General features: G+C 37.9%; 1 protein-coding gene across 19 annotated transcripts in view; it reads left to right on the top strand.

The window, feature by feature from the left end:
- The window catches only part of NRXN1 (neurexin 1), a 718,052-nt gene that overhangs the window by 508,695 nt on the left and 192,555 nt on the right, over window positions 1-16,802 (top strand). The window lies entirely within an intron of this gene.

Genomic DNA, 16,802 nt, shown 5'->3' with positions numbered 1-16,802 from the left:
GAAGATTGCAATAGCTGCACAATGTTAGGGACCTATTAGAAGAAAAATATGACAACACACCAGTTTTTAATGTGAAACATGGTGTATTCACACTTCCTGGAGCCTACTGTACATTTCCAAAGACTAACACCTTTTCTAAATCCCTTAATACCACTGAATTCATTGCATCTTTTTAGCACAATTGAATATGTCTGGAGATGTGGACGAGGGGCATGATGATAAAGCACTGTAGTGGTGGAAAAGACAGAACAACTAGATGAAACGTTCTCTTGTACGTTGTGATTGGTATTTTCCCTAGCTGTAAAAGTGGTTTATGCATTTTTATGACCAAGTTCAAGCACCTGAAATATTTTAAATCTGGATTCTATTTCATATTTCCTTGATTTGTTAAAGACCCTGGAAAAACAGGCAACATGAAATGATTCTCTGTATCAATTATTTGTTATAAAACTTCAAAAAGATTTAGTAATTCTAACCATAAATTAAACTGTTAGAAGCAATTAGTACATGTGTGACAGAAATGTTTTAAAAGGCTTTTTTAATAGTTAAAGATTAAATAATCTTTTAAAAGCCAGCTGCAACTCCCCATTTTATTTCCTGCTCATAATGAATTCCTGCTGCAAGTACTTTAAGGCTCTAAAATTAGATAGAGAGCTAAGTTGTTGGGTTTGGTTTCTATTGGCTATAATGCAATTAAGAGGAAATTTGTGATGGCATAAGTGTAACTGGAGAAAACTCGCATTACTGTTCATGCAGACCATTCTGCCTGTATGTCACTTTGCTCTGACGATGTGAGGTGAGGGTAATAGAAAATAAGTAAGTATGGGCTGCAACTGGAGAGTCCTTTAATGACTAGTATTAAATCAGATACATTCTTGATAATTCAAAAATATTCTTTTGATGGAGAATATGCCCATAATTTTGCTTCATTGTATTTTTTTTCTATTTTTCAAGATACTGTATTCCCAGTTCACTGCATATTTGGTGCATAATAGAAACATCATTCAGAGCCTTTGCGTGTGTCAGCCTTTAGAGGTTTTGATTAATGTAAACATTTCTATTTCCAATCGCATACCTGCCGCATATTGCTTTTTGTTGCATTTTAAATAATAAATGGACTGTATTCTAGGATTAGAGCTAGATAATCCAGAAGTTTACCTGGCCAACATGCAGCTCCTTAATTTAAGACATATGTGGTGGGTTTAAATGGAAATAGCAAGCCATAAAAGTTTCTTCTGTATTGTATTGCTGCTCTGTTTGCTTCTTTTGAAAGAAAAAAATTAAATCTTAAAGCTATTACATTCTTTTTTATTATAAAACTAGACTTTCTTGTTAGTGTAAGCATTTTAGAGAGACCATATGCAAATAATTGACACAGGAAAAGTTGTTTAATGCTTTCCCTCCTCCCCACACAGATTCATAGTTCTACTTTCTGTTTTTGCTCAGGTGAAGTACAATAGAAGCTAATTCCAGTTTCAACAGTGCTAGATAAAATAAATTTAGAAAACTGCTTATGTGTCAAAAGCAGATACCTGAAGTTCTCTATATTGGCATAAAATTGGCATGAGATTTTAAAAATGTAGATTGATTTTTGTATCCTTCTGATATTGGTGCCTCTTGGTTACATCTTCAACCTTTTCTGCAAGGTCATGAACACTAGGAGTTTATTTATAAAAATAAAATACAAGATGTTGGTATTAAGAAATGCAGCAAAAGTCATGCATTCTGATAATGGAAACAAAACTGTTTGTGGCAAAACTGTCAGAAGAGAGAGGAGCAGTGGAAATATGCCTAGCCACTATCTGGATAAGAAACTTGGCAGAAAAGGGCCTGTCACTGGGGAAATGGTTCCACTCCAAAGTGCAGTTCTGAAACAAGATCTCTAACCCCTGCAGAGCTTTGAGGGTCACTCAATAGTACAACAAAGTCTAGAGTAAAATGGTACTGAGCTTCAAGTTTAATTGCAACCTTTCTGTGAATATACAAATCCAGAGTGTTAGTTGGGATACCCTTTTAGACTATACCTGTCTAGATATATGCATTAATGCTTCAATTGTATATCACAATTAATATATTGGGCAACAATTTCTACTGTTTTTACAATTCAGATTAATTATAATTTACCACTCAAGTATACCATTCTCTTTGTGCTAATTTTCAAATTATTCTTGCTTTTGCTCTATTAGCTATTTATGACTCGTAGAAAGTACATCTAATTAATACCTCTGCACATTGCTACAACTAAACATTAATCAGATTTGATTTTTAGACTAATATGCTACCAGTCGTCTTAATCTTTTGAGTTACAACCTGATAAAACATTTTATTACCCTAGTTATAAAGTTCTCAATGGGGAAGGAATTTCCATTTAATGCATTTAATATATAGTGGGAACTTTTATAAAAAAATTTACACTCTGTCTACATCTCTGCATAGACAGATTAGGAAATCAGAAACAGTAGTGACAAAAAGTAAACTGACCTCCAACTGAGCTGGAGATGCGCTTAAAGATGTTCGGCCATGAGCCCGTGGGAATGATCTAAACTAAGCAGTGGATGATGTTTTGTATTAGTGTGGGGATGACTGTGTTTAGTCAGCTTATTTCCTTCTTCCTTTTCAGTTCAGAGAATTAAGCAATACAACTCGTGAACTTTCAAAATCCACCTTAACATTGAGGTTTCCCCCTTGTTCCGCTTCACGCTGTTGGTATAACCTGTCCTCCCTCTTTTTGCCTTTTTTGTTACGGGTTGGTTGAGGAAAAATGAACACTGAATCCCAGCGTGTCCGAAAGCACAAGTATCTGACCAGTTGCTCAGTGCTGCTGGCTGGTGCTGCTGCCCACGCTGTAGCACTACTCATCTTCGAAAGCGTAGGCGTCGGGCAGCCCTGTGCTGCTGGACGCTCTGTCAGTGCTCCCCCCACCCCGCCAACAAATCCTAGACCTACAGAAAGATGTTGATAAGTCAAGGGATATTTGACAAGAAGTGGACAGGTGGGGAATTAACTTTGTCACATCCCTGAAACTTATCTCTGACTCTATTAACTTGCTTTCAGCAGTGAAGAATCCTTTTCAAATCCGAGGAAGTTCAGAGTAACAAGATGGAGCTACCTCATGTCATGAGGTTAACTCTCCCGGACTGTACGCAGCTTAGAGGGACCTTTTTTTTTTTTTTTCTTCTCTTCTTCTCTGAGAGTTAAACCCCATCTCTTCATTCAATAAAAAAGCAAAAGATACTTGATCTAGGCAAGGACAGAGCAAAGAAGATGGATAACCTGTTAGAACTGGGGACGTTCCAACTTTATTCTGATTCTTAGCAGGTTTAATTAACACTATGCTTCATAGTTAAAACTTATTCCACTGCCAGAGCTAATTTGTTTAATGCCAGCTCTGGCATTTCTACCCCATCCTGCAAGTTTGCAAGGGAGATATCTCATTTGGACTTTGTAACAAAATTACTTTAAACAAATCAGCAGGTATTTTTCCAAAGTTGAAAATGCGAGTGTCTTGCTCAGACCAAACACAAGCAGCAGCCAATTCAAAGGATGGGTCATATCTTGTCCTTGTTATGCTTGTGCGGAAAGCGTGAAATTTATTCACCCTTTCCTGGATATTCCTGAGTCAAGGGGAACTGGTAAGGTCTGCTATTCATATGGTGCAAAGGAGGGTTTGAGAGCTCTGTAGCAATAGTCTGTACACACTGGAGCGCTGCTTCGTCACAGTTTTGGCTGCCTTGGAGAGACAGGAATGGGTGTGAAGGAAGCAGGGGATCTGCAGCAGCTGCCTGTGAACCCCCAGCTGCTCCTCTGTGGGAGGCGCGGGACTCTGAGGGTCAACAACATTAAACGCATTGTGGATCCCAGTGCGTGACCTGGCTGTCTGTACACTGCAACTGAGGCAGACCAGAAGAGAGTGGTATTTGGGAAATTACTGCTCGTTCACAGGGAGCAGTCATTGCTCACTGTTCTGATCTTTGGAAGTGTACCAGTGTTACTATAAACATCACACAGTCTGAATTGGAGGAAATGCCCAAACGCATCTTCTTGAAATGTCCCCATAAGCTGTAGATTTCCTTCAAGCCTATAGGGAGAATACTGAGTGTGTATTACACTGTTGTCAGGAACACATTGGATAATTTAAAAGGAGGGGGGGGAGAAGAAGAAATCCTTATTGCTGTGTTCTGTCATGCTTGTAAGTTATTGCCATTGTCATTTGTTCTGTTTTTTCCCTTTAAATATTACATACTGGGGACTTATGCTTCTAAGAGGTAGCTATCAGCAGTTCCCCTCTGGTACATTTCTGTAGTAGTACTTGTGGTTATTTGCTTATTTTTTGTCAAAGTTCAGTCTCTCTTTATTATTTTATCCTTCAGTTACTACATCGTTCATGATTATATCCATGCTTTGCTTGCCATCAAATGCCTACTAAACCTTTTTTAAGAAGAGGTTTTTCTGGTGTCCTTCCCCCTCCCCCCCCAAGACCTTAATGAAGGCTCAATGGCTGCTGAGATCATCAAGAGTTTCTACTACAGTCTCATAGGCAAGTGTAAGAAGATTTTAAGAGGAGGAAAATGAATTTTATATTTTAAATGCTATTTGGTTTAAGAGGGTACAATATAATTCAGAAATCAAACACAAATAATCCAAACCAGTGATTAGGCCTGTACCTTCAAAGACAAAGCTCTGAATTAACTCCCCTCCAGGTCGCTCCTCCTGCCACCCCCAGAGCTATATTTTCTAATGTTGACTTTTAATGGTTATTTCAAATAACGATGGGTAGGGGGTGAGGCTTTCAAGAAGTTTAAGTACAATTTTAACATTTCATTCAGCTGTTGTTCATCTGTAGCAAATATGACGCAGACTCATGCACTGTTAAGAAGATCCAATACACCAATAATAGAAAAGGGAGACTTCTTTGTGGAAAGAGTGGAGTATACGTCTTGATATGGATACTTAAGCATTATGATCTTTTTTGGGTGTTTTCTTAGGAAAAGCATTCGGCATCTGATATCAACACAAACAAGAAGCGAGAACCTGGATCTTGTATTTTTAATGGATGCTTCTTTATGGGAGGTCCTAATTAAAAAAAAAAAAAGAAGTGTTGTTGTGCTTTTCTATCTCAATATACAGTTTTGTTGACCTCATCAGCATTAACAGCCTAGAGTAATATTGCTTGGGTTTTTTTTATTTCAACCAAGCTGCTACCAGAAAAAAGGATATACCAAACATCCGTGTAAGGAAATGAATATGTGCTGCAAAATTCTTTTCTGTGATTGTGTTTATCAGGAAATGTGAGCTACCTGGAGAACCCAGGAATCCTCAGTTCCTGAAAAAGCAGTTCACTTGCTAAATCTTCTTAAACTCTTGAACAATTCCAAGATAATTTTGAGCAATATTTTTAGTCGCCAAGTACTAGAAACTTGTATTTTTGATTTGCTGAAAAAGCTGATGGTCTTTTGAAGCACTCTGTGAAAGGTACTTTTAATGAAACTAAAACTTGCAGAACATTAAAGAAAAATATTAGTGCCAGAAATAATTACATGCCTCTTACTAGGGAGGGATTTTTGTCTCTTCCTACTGTTGTGTGATTTTTTTTTTTTTTTTGAGCAACTACTCCAATGTAGTCATAAATAGGAAACTGATGTTACTCTTCCACTTGTACACTTATTTTCCTCAGTGATCTGCCCTAAAATAAGATTTGTTCTTGCAAAGTAAATGCTTAGCTTTGCTTCTAAGTTGTGAGAGGTTGCACTGACTTCATTTAGGCGATGTGCAAAAGTAAGAATGTGTGTTTGTTTTTTGCAGGATCAGAGCTTGAACTACTGTGCAGCCCGTTTACTTGTGGTGTGTGTTTGTGCATAATACTTTGCAGAGCTATATGGACTCATAAATCTTCCTGGCAGTAGACCCGAGATGTAAGAAACTAATACACAGGGAGAATATTTTGTCCAGCAGATGTTAATGCAAAGTATGATGACAGATCTATTGTTACCTAAAGCAGAAATGTTAACCTCTCCAGATAAAGTCAGTAAAAGTTTTATTATTCATTTAAATATCTGTAGGGTAGCAACCTGCATTTTTATTCTACTTTGAATTAATTTCTGGAAATAAACCTACCCTTGCATGTCTGCCTCGGAGCTCTGAGCCCTGGGCAAGACGTGAGCCTGGGCAGAAGGTGACCACTACAATGTATCTCAATAATGATGGCATTTCTCTCTCAACCTAGATTACAAAAAAGGTTCTACCTGGGATAGTAAATGAAAAAGATGACAGTGTGATGCGCACTTATGCCTCTAGCAGTAAGGCTTATATTTTTTTTTCCTCCTTATTTTCTAGTTTGAGGCAGCCGATACCTTGTCTGGGAATGGGCATTCGCTACTGTGGTGGTTTGAAAGACCTTTTAATTTGGAAAACAAACTCTGCTTCCACTGCAAAGGAAACAGGTTTATATAATCATGGTACCTGTCTATCAGAACCAATGCTGGTTTCCTCCAACAGTATTTGAATCTGGTTTTAGACAAATTTAAAAGATGGCTAAAGTATCAAAGGTATTAAATTTTAGCTTTTTTTTTTTTTCTTTGATGAAAATCAGCAGCTTAGGGAGGCCTGTTAATCTCCCACTAGGAGAAAGGTAAGGAAAACTCAGATATTATCCATGCTGTTTGGCAGTAGCTAAGCGGTCAATCAGCATTTGCGCATTTTGGCCAGCTGATAAGCTCGTACATAACTTCAACCTAGGGAAGACATTTGCTGTCGTTTATTGACATGGCAGGAGGTGAGAAGAAAATAGGGGGACGCAGGAAAATTAAGTGTTCTGAGAAGTTGCTGGGGTCCTGAGAGGGACCTATTCTCACAGGAAAGAATGAGGGGCATCAGAGACAAACCAATAAGAAAATAACTTCATTAATTATGCTTACAGAACGATCTGTTGAAGTTTCCTGTGAAAGAGAAATCCCAAGCCGAGACTGGCTCTCCTTGTTTTCTTCTTTTAGTGTGGCAAAACTTTTAGTTTTGTGCTAGTCAAGATACTGAATGTTTTTCTGATAAAGCAGCACTCTTGGAAGAGCAAAAACCTCACAGCACATTTGGCACTGACGTGTTATTTTATGTGTATCTTTTTTGAGGCTTAACAACAATTGTAAGCTACCTTATTATGTGAATTCAGCTGCATAAAAGAGTTCTAACCCATCAGCTAGGCTGCATCTTCTTTTCTAATTTCCATTGGAGACCACATGCAGCCCAGCTTGTACCAAGCCAGCAGTTAATTGTGAAAATTGGTTTCCAAATGGGCTAACACAGCTATCACTGTAATATGTGCCAACTGAAAACAGAAGCAGCAGGAAATCTAAAGCCAGGCTTCCAAAGTTTTTTTGCATTGAACTTAGTAGTAGCAGCTGTCATTTGAACAAACAGTTAATAAAAGTTTGTTTTACAAGAAGGTAGGAATGGCTTCAGCCTCGGGTCATTGCAGTGGTGGTTAAAATAGTCTGACACTTCTTAGATGTTCAGAGTAACACGGATGGACTGGAGATATATGAAGCTGAAAAAAAGTAGTTTCAAATAGGTTAAAATTGCAGCATTCTGATTGGTTTCCCGGGTCAGGAATATGCTAGCAGTAGGAATATTAATATCTTGGAAGGCTGTATTGTATAGCAGGGGGGGAAATTAATGAGGCGGATTCAGTATGATTTCAGGCAAGTGACAAAACAGGTTTAGAACTGCAGAAAGAATATTAGTTATGTATGTAGTTCTTGCAACTAAAAATAATAGTTCATCCAGTTTCCCAGTGTGTGGGTCCAGTAAAAGTACTGCTATGATATACATTAATAGACTCTTAAGTATAGCAGAAAAGCTTCTATAATGTATTGTTTATTAATGCATATTTCTGTTGCTAAACCAAAATATTTATGGCAGTATGTAATGAGTGGATTATTATTCATAAAATATGCGGTCATAAAAATGAGAAATAGTTGGATTATTAGCAGCTTTCAGCGGTAGAGAAGCTGTCTCTTAATGGTTTCCTCTTTCTCTAGTCATTATCACTGCAGCTGTGAATTACAGTATTACATTTTGGTGGATTCAATAGAAGAATTTGTCCAGATAAAAAATAATAATTAAAAAAGAAATGAAATCATTTGTTTCTTCTTTCCCATACTCCCTAGTAATTATGTATTCCTTACAATTCTGACCAAGACACCCAGGATTTGCCCTGGAATTTTTCACTCTGACAGATAACATCTGTGGTAATATATTAAAAATAAATTGACACTCACATAAATGAACTTATTTTGTAACCATTAATTTTGTAGACCCAAATTCTTTTTATACTTAATCATAAGTAAGCATCCCATATGTGCAGACTCACTGAAGTCAACCAATATTGCTAGTGGGCTATTTGCGTAAGGATAGATTACTTGCCTAAGTATTTTTTTTAGCCAACTGTTGATGAAACGGGCATGCTTGATCAAGTAAAAGTGCATGACACACTGTTGTCACTAAGATGCTATTTTATTTTTGTCTGTTAATGAAGCCTGAAATCCATTTCTGATGGGGTCTTTGGAAATTGTCCTTAACTCCTAAACATTTTTGTTTCCCCACAAGTGTTATTGTAAAAACAAAACAACAGACAGCAACTACAAACCAAAAATGCTTTCATTTAGGGGAATGATTCATTTGTTAGTGTTTCTAATTAATATTAGTAGTAAAGACGTCAAGATTGCTATTGTGTTTTATAAAAGGTTATAAAGGGAAACTAAATTTAGAGATAAGGCATAAATTTTCCAAAAAGCCTTCCTAAGTGACTGAGAATTTTATACTTGCTTTCCCAAAGTGGCCTGGGGAGATTTTCAGGGGTGCGAAGGAGAGTTGTCAAATGCCTACTGACTTTCAATTAATTAACATTTTTTTGTCTTTGAAAATCTTCCTTTTATCAGTCTAGGGCCTGTTGATATTGAAGAGATTTATGACCATAAGAGCCCCAGTTACTCTTCTTAAATCCTTTATATGTTTTGAAAATTATAGTCTGAAGTGAAACGATATCCTATATTTGAGTATAAAAAGTAATAAGGGCAGGACAGCATTAACAGAAATGAGAACATGTATATATGTGTGAACTAATGGAAGCGCGCAGCTTTTTTTAAGTCTATAAGTAAGTGAATCTGTAATATTAGTTACTGTAGGCTGCTGTATGATCAACTCAGCAGTGGTTAGCTGATATTTGTAGGCGTTATAGCAGATGTACTTTCTGAATAAATATTTGAAGGTTATATAGAATATTTTAGAAAGTACTGCATGCTCAAGGAAAAATTGGGAAAAAAGGCAGATCTTTTAGGAAAAAAATAGATAAAGAGAGTCCCAAGCCTCCTTGGCAGAGTACAGTGCTATGGCCGATGGGAGAGACTAGAGTACGTAGAGGGAGGGAATAAATTCTGGTGAAGTCAGAAGTAGGTAATAATCTGCACGTGGTGAGGGATATGTTAATTGACTTCTGTAGATATGTGTCTTGCTAGTTAAGTGAGTAATTAATACATCTGATTTTGTCCATCTCTATTATTCGTGTTGTGTCTTATTTTCAGTGGAGGCAAGCTATCTTATCTATGGTTTTAAAAACTTCAGTGTGCCCAGTGCTTTGGAGCTGGGCTGAAACACGTGAAGAGGTCCACTGGTGTACATAGAAATTGCCTAAATCCAAGACTAGGAGACTTGGAGCTGATATTTTAACATATATAACCTGTGTAAATCAGGTTGTCTTAAATACAGCTATTTTTGTGCCATATGCTTTCTTACTTGTCTTAAAGTTGAAATAAAAGCATAAATGGCCAATAAACTGTCCTAAAATAGTTTAGTTCAATATACAGCTTGCTGTAGACCTTCTTTCTCTCAGAAAATACAGACATGCTTCCGTGTGTTGTTTCTAATGTTCTTTGGCAATTCCAGCAGAAGGAGGCTGAAATTTGAGTTGTTCTAGAATACCCTGCCTGGACTTCACGTGTCGATAAATGCTGACTTGCTGAAATCAAGGTTTTTTGGGGGAACTTACAGGTTTTGGTAACACCTTCACAGTGACAGCTGCTCAAGTAGAGAGTAAAATTTCTGGTTGCTGCTAGTGAAAGAGCAGACACTTAACTTGTAGAAGCGAATAGGCTAGGAGTTAGGCAGTCACCTGGAATAAAGAAGGCAAAGACTTAAACTTTTCTTCCGTCTTATTCAGACGAATAATCTGAATTCTCCCATGTTCCTTGCTCACGTCCTCATGATCAGACTACTAACATGTCAGACTCCTTTCAGAGTTTTTTCCTGTTTTATTTAACTAACGAATCAAATATTGCTTTGAGCAGGATCTGAAAGTTTCGTCACTGGACAGTGATATTTCTTGGTTTTCTTTGCACTCATTTATTTATACTTTTGTTCTTACTCATTTAACAGCTTTAAACTTGAGGGTTTTTTTATAGTGTAGAAAATTAAATGTTTTTTGCAGTTCTAAATTTGTATGGATCAGCACTTGAAAGAGGGATTTATGACAGAAATGCAAAGAGACTTTTAACGTGCAAACAGCCAACCCTTGGATGATGAAAATATCTTTATTCTATCACTGTTGCTCTTTCCATGGTGTGTTTTTTTGGGAGAGGGGGATTGTGTGGTGCAGAGCAGCTGTGGTAGCAGCATGTCTCTTTATTTATTGATGAAAAATCTCAGGAGGAAATTGTGCATGGAATAGAAAATCAGCTCAATTGAAGTCAGTGCTGGATTGCAGGAGATAGTGGTGTTTGTGATATATGCAGTGGTGAGACCCAACAGGATCTGACTTACCTCTGCCTCTCCAAGGTCATCATCCCTGATTCCCAGACACGTGGCCTCGTCCAAATTAAAAGTGGTAGCGGCAGTTTTGATTTAGATTGCAGATTTATACTCCTCATCAAGCGTAGGCCGGTGGGGATTTGGCCGGAGTGGCGTTGGGTTTAATCTTCCTGTGTAGTTCCTGGTTGACGTATCGGCTATGTCTGCGTTGGCGAGTGGTGCAGCTCAGCAAGGGGAGATTTGTAGCGCAGAACGGTTGATGCAGGGGACCCAAATCAACACCATACACATTTCTGGAGATTTTTCTTTAGTCTTGCTTTAGTCTGGTTCAGTAAACTGAATGCCCGCTAGTGACTGGAGCGCTCCTGGAGTGCATCTGCTAGTTTAGTTTCACCCAAAAGGAATCCAGTTCACGCACGTCTTGCTTTGGTTCTCGTCACAGGCAAAGTGGGGGCGAAAGGGAGATTTGCTTCAATGGTGCCCCCGTCGTGTGAGGTAAAACAGTGGGTGTACTCTGTCTCTCCCCCTCTCCTGGGACAGAGGGGTCAAGTTCGTCCCACTGCTTAGCTGTCTCAGCCAGTTTCATTAGTGTAAATATTCTTTTACTTACACACTGGGYGTTCGGCTTTCTTGTGTTCTAAGGCTCGCTAGGGCAGAAACTGTAATTTCGACAATGTGTAACCCCCAAACCTGAAGTTTGGGGTGTTTTTAATCCCCTTCTCCCCAAGTATTGCAACGCCAGTTTGTCAAATTAAGGCCTTTCCAGGTCCTGATGGAAGGAGGAGGAGACTTTCCTTTGTTAGTGCAATTCCATTGACCTTCAGCAGAGAATTCAACTCTATTCAATTGATGATTATCATTTTAATAAAGCAAGGGTGAGCCTCCAAAATTTTTGTATCAGTATAGGGCAAATGCTGTTATGTAATTACTTTATGACCCATGGCAGCTTCCTTTCTGATATATTTTGCTTTAAGATTTTTGACAGGTGGTCAAAATGAGGCTATTGTTAACATATGTCTTACTATATTTTGCAGGTATTGTGGTAGCGAGAATGTTCTAAACTCCTACAAAGATCAAGCGACATTAATGCTTTACAGGTTTCAGATATGTGTATACTGGATTAAATTCCAAGTCTTTATTCAGGCAAAACATGTTCCTACAAGCACAAAAGACCAGCGGCAGTTATTACACTTTATATGTGAGACAAAGAGGAGAATAGTTGCAGAAATATTCTAGAAGCTACCATTATAGTTTTATACTTTGAGATAACACCGAGAGAATGCTTGGAGAGTAATGAAGCTAGTCTAATAAGCCTTTTTCTTAATATGACGTCATAGTTGGTAACAAATGTGAAAAGATATTCTAAAAATGAAAATTAACTGTAACGACCAAGCAAGGGTAAGAAGGACTACAATAATTGAAGTGTACTAATGAAATTCTCTGTAGTTTGTTCATATTATGAACAGCCAGGAATCATGCATAATTCAAGAGCACAATTGCTAACAGTCGGCTCATATAAGATCATTTATATTTGTTTCTCCGGACATGAGAAATTGACCTTTGAAGTGATCCCTGATGAGGTTCTGCTTGGTCCCATCAGCATCTTGGGAGGAGAGTGTTCTATTTTCCCCTCTTGCATCAGTGAATATTTATGGCATGTAAAATAGAAATAACTTTAATTATGCATGTAGAGGGAAGTATCTGCAATCCTAAGCAAGACACTTCGTTGTAAAATCTACCTGAAACTCTCACAGGTGAAGTGTGCTCATGCACTAATTGAAGAGCTAGGTTTTGCTGCCTTTTTTTTCCTGTATCTGGATATATATATATTTACATAAAATTCTCGCTCACTTTAATAATGATGACCATGTTAGTATTGCTTTTGTTTTAGGAGCAAGAGACAGGCCTCTAGCAGTTTACATTTTAAGCAGATAAGAAACACAAAATGTGGGAGAAAGTGAGTTCTGTCATTCCTATTTTTGGATGCAGAACTGAATCTTGCCTCTTATCACACAAAAGTTGTATATCATAACTCTGAAGCAAACTTGCATCTTCTAATGCTTTAAGTTAGGTCCTGCCAGAGGACCAACCTTCTTCATAGAGAAAATATCTTAGGAAGCTGTGCCCCTAGTAGAGTTTATGTTCACAGTAGTTTCACCCATGCCTTCTTCCAACTCACAGAAATGATTCTCTCCATCTGCATCTTCTCTTGGATGCTATTTATTTAGAAAATCTGGAGTTTCTCAAAATGGACGTATTTCTCAGTCTATGGAACTTGTTTATGTTACATGTCTTTTAAAAAAAACCTCTACATTTTATTATTATAAATAGGAAACTGTAAATTATGACATTATTTTAAATGTGTATTTTGGGGAAACATATGATCAAGGATCCTCTGTTTTTGTTTTCATGTCATGATAAAAATGTTTGACAGCATTTTTCCTTATAAGCAAAGTGCTATATGCCAGTAAGTGATATGGATTTAAGTTGCACATAGCAATTTGCAGCTGGCAAATTAAATGAATTATACAATTAGGGCCAAACTATTAAGGGCATACAATGAGGGAAAAACTTGAAAATGTGTCATTTGATCTGAATTTTCTTAGGAAAGATACAGCAGCATTTTCAAAAATTACTCTGAAATAAACTGACTTATTTGATCTAAATACCAAATCCTCTTGCAGATTTGTTTTGGAGAGAAAAAAAATCATCAGGTTGTTCTTTATGCACAAATTTAGTATAAATCTTTCACATGTTGTTATTCGGTATGTCAGTGTGCTGTGGGTGTTGAAAAGCTAGCGGAGACTTTTCAGGCATGTGCAGCAGATGTACAGTATGTGGGGAAAAATTGAATACCAGTGAGTCAACAAACACAGCCTACTTTGTCGATGGACAAAATGCACACATCTAAAACGTACAGTGAGAGGGAGCCAGGCTTAACAAATTACTGTTTTCATTTAGTCATGTATTTCATCAAAGCTTCAAAATATTGGCATGCTGCATCCCTCAGTGGTCATCCTTCCGCCTCACTGGAATGTGACAAGTCACTTTATTTTTTAAAAGGAAATATCATGTCAGATGAGTCAGGAAATGTGGGGGACGCATTTGTGCTGAGCAGACGGTGTTCCCAGAGGTGAGGTTTTGCTCTCCTTCTCTGCTACTGCCTTGCCGGGTGACCTTTGGCATGTGATGCAGCATCTCTTGCTCTTTTTCTCTCTCTTCTTACTTGTGCATTTTTTGTGCCACTCAGTGCAGTGGTATCCCAGTGTATGGTGATGTTGATGATGTTGTGTAGAGCATGCAGTGTGGCACATAGGATGCTCTTCCCGGGTTCGGTCAGGGACTTGAGGCAGGCATCCTTCCTTAGGACATCCCTGGAAAAGCACGTTATCTGCAAAACTCTCTTGTTGTTTTAATGTATTGTTGTCACTAAATGGTGATTAAAACCCCATAAGAGAGAGCTCAGTCATTGGTATTCATCTTTGGGAAGCAGCGGTTACGTGAAGGACTGAAGTGGGTTGTTCAGAGCAACTGTGTGGTGGGAACAAAAGAAATACGGTGCAAGAGAAGTTAATAGTGTGATGTGTGTGCCTTATCCGGCCTCATCCGTGCGGGGAGCAGGCATGAAGAGAAGTCCGGGATGACTGGTGGGTGCACTCTCTTTGGCCTGTCTGCGTCTTGGCCAGCGCTCGCTGGAAACAGCGGAGGAGCCTTGGCTCACGTGCGCAGGCCTCGAGGGATAGTTGGGATGCAGGGAGAAGGCGTACGTGTGCTTATTTGAACCATGTAATTGATCTTTGTATTTCAGTACTCCATAGAAAAAAAAAAAGTCAAAACATTTCCATAAAAAGTTAATAAACAGAGACACTCTCTTGTATTTTTATTGCCTCAGTCTGCCATCAGTAACTGAGCATGTACTTTAGGGTTCTTGTTCTGTGTAATTTGCATGATTAGTGAACTGAATCACTGTGTTTCTGGGGGTTGTTATAGTCTATATTCTTCTGTATTTCTGGCAAGCCTTAGCAGACATGTGAGGAAAACATACCTTAGCTTACATCCGAGAAGGTGAAAAGAAAGCAGGCTACTTCTGTTGTATTTTTCATGAAACACAGGAAAGTATTGGAAGGTAAAGTGATCTGACACTGCTTGCAAACTGAGATGTCATGTGAAGGTAGTTCAGAGCAGGCAAGAAAATCCTATCCACATCACTGCGTGGTGCAGTCTACACATATATTTGCAGTTTCCTGTGCAATTTGAATATTTTTAATATAGTGAGCTAAAAATTAAAATATTTTCATTTGCATATATTTTCATAGTTGCACAGAAAATGCCACATTCAATATTTTCAGTAATCTTTCATGCTTTATGAACTTTGACACCTCAGTTGCTAACAAGGGAATAACTTCAATTTTTCCATGCAAGAAATTTCTCTTTTATTTTATAACTGATGGTTATAATAGTAATAATATAGTTTTATAACAAAAGTGCCATTATGTGCAAATAATGCTGTGAAGCACTGTTCTTTTTGCCATGAAGTAAAAATGACTTTTATATGGCAAAATATTTTGCCAGGCTAGAAAGATACCGCATGAGTGCTTGGTGTGTGACTTGCATGTCAATGCTATTTTTAACATACAAATATTTCTTTGTGCTACAAAATACTTCAGCAGCTTAGACAGATACTGATTAATGTCAGATTGAACTAAAAAAACCCTTTCTCCAAACAAACATTTAAACCTTTTCATTCTCCCAGAAGTTATGGCTTTATATCTTCTAGTGTAGATCCAAACAAGGGACAAGGGCTAGAATCAGGATTTCCCACAGGATGGAGATATCAAATTTCTGCTTACATGCTAAGGTTTGTAGAAGTAGGTAGCCTAGCTGTATTTAGGAATCTGATTTATGATAAGATTTTCAAAACAGCTGAATATCTATTGATGCCTACTGAGATCAATACAAGAGATTACAAAGTTACCTAAAGTACTGTTATTTCAAAAACACTGTGAAAACATCAACTAATTAACCTCCAGAACATCTGTGTGAGATATCCTGAGGTTGACGGGGCACTATTGAGAGGCAAACACTGCATCAGTATTGCTTAGGTACTTACATCGGGCCTTTAACTATACTGGTGAAGTACCTCATCCTCATCATGACACTTCTTCCCAGTGTCCTTTGAAGCAGAGGTGCTCTTACACTCATTGAGGGGATACTGAGGCAAAGATTTGAAGCTGTAGTAAAACTTGAGCATTTCAACATGCTTCTGTATGTCTAGTAAGGCTCTTCAAGAGGCCCAACCTCGCTTCTGCTTAAACTTGCTTCAGAAAATCTCACCAAACGTCTTAAGATGCTCTAATACCTGTAAAGCTCTGGCATTAGGTAATTTACACCCGTTGTATAAGAAGTCAGAGTGGATTAGGGAGCTGCATCTGTCCCTTCTGAGTTTCAAACCAGTATCTTAACCGTGGACCATCCCATCTGTGGGGCACCAGCTGCCAAGATTAGGAGATTTGCCCAGCTCTGCCCACTAAGTCAGTGAGAGAAGGGTGCAGAACTCAAACTAGGTAATTCCTGGTCCCCAGCTGCATATGCTCAGCTCTCCAAAGTGAAAAGATGCTCCTCTTGCAGGTTTTGGACAGATATATATATATATTTTTTAATGTCAGTGTCGCTTGATTGTACAAAGGAGAAAAAGACGTACAAATGAGGAGAAAGTAATATTTCAATCAAAAACGTAGATGAAACACTTGAGACTGTAAACCTGAAGCATCTCCTTAATAAGGGTATTTTCTGTTTGTTTTTAGTCTTACGTAAACTATATGTACCTATACAGTATCTATAGTCTAAGTCTCAAAATAAATATTTGCACATTTTCATCTTAAAGTTTTGGCGAAGATTTTTATAAATACAAGAGAACGGGTACATATAATAGTTCATATTACAATAGTTTGTTGAGGACAAAATTACAGTCTGTATTGTGTTGTGCAAGCTTTCAAAAAATGGCAGAA

This window comes from Apteryx rowi, unplaced genomic scaffold (genome assembly GCF_003343035.1).
Source record: "Apteryx rowi isolate R43461 unplaced genomic scaffold, aptRow1 scaffold_64, whole genome shotgun sequence".
Taxonomy (NCBI): domain Eukaryota; kingdom Metazoa; phylum Chordata; class Aves; order Apterygiformes; family Apterygidae; genus Apteryx; species Apteryx rowi.
The sequence above is the reverse complement of the archived record's forward strand: the minus strand, read 5'-3'. Positions and strand labels throughout refer to the sequence as shown.